At 30.5% G+C, this 4,138-nt stretch overlaps 1 long non-coding RNA gene across 2 annotated transcripts; it reads right to left on the minus strand.

Moving 5' to 3' along the window:
• On the minus strand, nucleotides 1–2,962 carry LOC136064930 (uncharacterized). 2 transcript variants are annotated; one of them, XR_010626584.1, is made up of 4 exons: nucleotides 2,287–2,442; nucleotides 1,680–2,049; nucleotides 1,471–1,527; nucleotides 1–157 (listed from the first exon to the last, which is right to left on the minus strand). It is a non-coding gene; the product is annotated as an uncharacterized LOC136064930 (long non-coding RNA). The 2 variants fall into 2 exon arrangements; XR_010626585.1 differs by lacking the exons at nucleotides 1,471–1,527; nucleotides 2,287–2,442 and adding an exon at nucleotides 2,681–2,962.
• Nucleotides 2,963–4,138: the final 1,176 nt, after the last annotated feature.

Here is a 4,138-nt window from a genome sequence, read left to right on the forward strand (position 1 = left end):
TGTGCTCTTACATTTGGTTTAGTAAGTATTACAAAAGAACCAGTAAATAGAATAAATATACAAGTGTGCTTACATCTTCAAGCTTTATTCAATGCTTTTCAAGAATGTATTTCCTCCCTTTCTTAGTCTCTTCTCTTTTCTCAACTTCTTCAAGCTACTTAATTTTTTGCCAAGTTAGTATCAAGTATAACACCAAATTAGTATCAAGTATTACAAAAGAACCAAAGGTCACAGTCATAGTCACATGTTCATACTAAACAAAGGCTATACTTGAGACATTGTAGTTCATGATGTTATGGTTGGGATGACAAAGACTAAAAACAGAGAGTTAAAGCAAGAACTGGGTCTTTTAAAGGGAAGGGAAATTTCTAGAAACCATAAAAGGTGTAAGTTCTAGGGTTTAGAAAGAAGAAAATTGAGGAATAAAATCTCACCTTGGGTTAAATATCCTACCTTTATTTTTTAGAAATGACAAAAACTGAATTAAACTAAATAGTTTATTATTATTATTATTAATCAAAAGTGATAGAATTTTATTGAAAATATTCCAAGTGTATAGGTTCCTTAACTCCTTGGCATGATTAGCCAAAGCATTGTCTAACTTATTACACTATTTAGAAACTGTCCTATAATATACATTTTCTGCATAATACACAAAAGCATGAATATGTTCTAACACATCTAAAATCTCCTTAAAGCATGGTTCTTGCAAGTGAATTAATGTCAGCAAATGTGATGATCTCAATAGAGCTGTAGCAGCCTTCCACAATGGGTCTTGGCAAGGAATTAACTCACTATGGGCTATATAGGAGAACCACAACTATCTCTAACAATATTGAAGATGTAACTCACTTCAAATAATATTATCGTCAAAACAAACTACTAAACTCAATTACAAATACAAAGAGAAACACAACTAAAACTACAATTCAATCAACTCTAAAATACAAAACAGAAATCAATGAAGCTGGGGTAAAAAATCTCAGAAAGGTTGGCTACATGGGTTTGCAAAGATACAAAGAGAAATACAGCTAAAACTACAATTCAATCAACTCTAGAATACAAAACAGATATCAATGAAGTTGGGGTAAAAAATCTCAGAAAGGCTAGCTACATGGGTTTGCAACCTCAATCCTTGCTTAAAAATCCAAACTAAAAGAAAGCTAAGAAATCCAAACTATTATAAGTTTGAACTTAAAACAGTCAAAACACAAACCATGAAGCTGTATTTTTTCTGTTAAACTGATATAACTAAACTAAAATTCAAAAAAAAACTAAGAAATCCAAACCATTCTAAGTCTGAACTTGAAATAGTCAAAACATAAACCTACCAGCTGTATTTTTCCTACAAAAACTGTTATAACTACACTAAAATTTGAGTTTCATGAGTTCTTTAAATGTAAAGAGAACACTAAAATAGTTAAAAATTAGATGCACATAGATTATCACAGAGGCAAACGAATACCATACCTTTAACCCTGATTCGAATGGAGGAAAAGAATGAAGAGAAAGGCAATAAGAATAAACCTAGAAATTGAACAACCATTAAAAAAAAAAAAAAAAAAGAATCAACTATTTATAAGATAATAGTTATAGAGTCCTAATAGTTATAGAGTTCAGATTCAAAACCCATATGAGATCTAATATTATATAATAAAGAATTGAATACAAAACATTACCTTATGCAACATCAATGATAGATGCAAATTGAGAATGGTGATGGATTTGGCTGAGATTAGAGAGAGAGGATAGGGTCTGAGTTTGAGACTTGAGAAAATAAAAGAGAAACAAATCAGAGGGAGATTATAGGCATTGGTTAGCTACATCCTCTGATACTGAGGTGAAATTTCAAACATGATACAATACCTCTTTTAGGCATTTGCAATCCAAAATGAAGGGTGCAAAAGTCAATAATCATATAATGTATTAAGTTTGAAAGGATGATGTATTGTATCTATCATCTAATCTAGTGTTTACAAAACAGATAATACATAATCATACCTACGGTTTTTGGAACTGCCTTCCCAAAAAGACCCATCACAATTCGACCTGAAAGATGACAGATCATAAGGATTTAAAGGGTATCATATTAACCATGATCACAGTTCCTCTAACAACACTATATCCTTAAATTTCACAACTTTTGATACCCATTACTCTCAGCCAATTCCATGCTGGAATTGGCAAAATACTTCTTCAATATCAAAGTAAAATACCCATTTTTTTTCCTAACAACGCAAGTCTCTTTCTTTTACAAAAAAGAAATGCAATGGAATAGAGCATTACCAGCGGGCTTTCCACCAATCTCAACATCAAAATAAACTTTATGGGTCAACGTGAAACAAATATATGAGCCAAAGACAGTAAATTTGTTAAATAATTTAAACGGAGGAATTGAAAAAATCAAAGAAAAACAACCATCGGTACCCTGCCTAAAATAACCCTAACAAAAAAAAAAAAAAAGCAAAGGCTTTACAAATCAATGTCAAGTATCTGTTCTTCTTAAATCAAAACCAATCAGACCACAATACCAAAACCTAAATCATATTTCTAAATTAAAAATATATATATATATATATATTTCCTCTGTTTTCATCATTAAGTAGGCTGTCTTTCCTCTGTTTGGTTTCAATTGAAAAACTTAAATTCAGAGAAAAGAGAAAGAGGAAAGCAAGTGTACCTGGGCATTGGGTATGGAGTTTGATTTTCAATTGAAAATAAAAACAGGTAGAGAATGAGTTGCATAATACAGAAACCAAAAAATGCAGTGGCAGCGATCCGTGGTGGTGGCAATCTGTGGTGGTGGAGGCGGCAGTGTGAGAATCTGAGTTTTGGGTTTTAATTTTGGGGGAAGGAAAGGGTGAGTTTTAGGTTTAGGGGAAGGTGATGTTAGCGGAGTCCAAATCTTCTGTCTCATCAATTGTGCTCCACTTCATACTCCACCAATAAAATTTAGACAGCTAGCCTCTCTCATTAAATAAAATATCTCATTAAATGAGACAACTAGTCTCTCTCATTAAAGTCAGAGTTATCTTATTTAATGAGAGAGACTAGCTGTCCAAGTTTTATTGGTGGAGCATGAAGTGGAGCATAATTGATGAAACAGAAGATTTGGACTCATGTTAGCGTGTGAGAAGAGAGGAGAGATTTTGAAGAAGTATCAGTTTTAGGTTTAGGTTTTGAAGAAGTATTGGTTTTGTAATGCGTATTTTGTGGGGGAAATAATGAGATTTAATTTTTATTTTTAAATTAATAATGCTGACGTGAGTAAATAAATCAAAACATATAAATCAAATTAAAAAATAAATTAATTAAATACTGACGTGAAAAATTATGAGAGCTTCAAAAGCTTCGATTATATATATATACTAGTCGTTTAACCCGTGTGATGCATGGGTTAAATTATTGAATGAGTTTGGAAGGAAAATAAAAACATTATATTTGAGTTTAAATGGTTACTATTAAGACTTTAAAAAGAAAAATAGTTAGCAACGTAGCATAGATGAATGGAATACTTGTGAGGAGATGGGTAGATGGGTAGATCTATCCACAACAGGCATTGGAATCATTTAAAAAGAAATGTAATCATAAATAGGTAATAAATAACACTGTATAACTAAAAGAAAATAAAAGGACATAAGAAAATGAATTAATATTTTAAATATATATTCATAATTAATTGGAATTTTTTTTTATAGAAAGTAATTAATTGATATCAAGAACATAATAAATTTAGGCCTAAAAGACTAACTGCATATATAAATCTTTAAATTATCATTTTTTCTTTAAAAAATTTTTGTGATTAATACTGAATCAGCAATGTACAAAAATCTATACAGCAGACACGTCTAAGTATTACTCTATTCTTTGTATATCAATTTAAAAGGAAACTGTGTAGATCTAACTGATAGAGTCACCATTCTCAAAAAAAAAAAAAAAAAAAACTGATAGAGTCACATAACACAAATATTTTTTAAGCAGAAAGGCAACTTCTTGGAAGGTACACGTAAAATACCACACCATCCTTACTTTTATTATTTTTTACCAAAAAAAAAAAAAATACTAAATTTGTTTCATTTATTTATTTCATCTTTCACTTGGGCTTTGGTTTCCAACTATCTCCCAATAGTGTTATTGG

The sequence above is a fragment of the Quercus suber genome, unplaced genomic scaffold (assembly GCF_002906115.3).
Source record: "Quercus suber isolate HL8 unplaced genomic scaffold, Cork oak 2.0 scaffold_800, whole genome shotgun sequence".
In the NCBI taxonomy this organism is placed as follows: Eukaryota; Viridiplantae; Streptophyta; class Magnoliopsida; order Fagales; family Fagaceae; genus Quercus; species Quercus suber.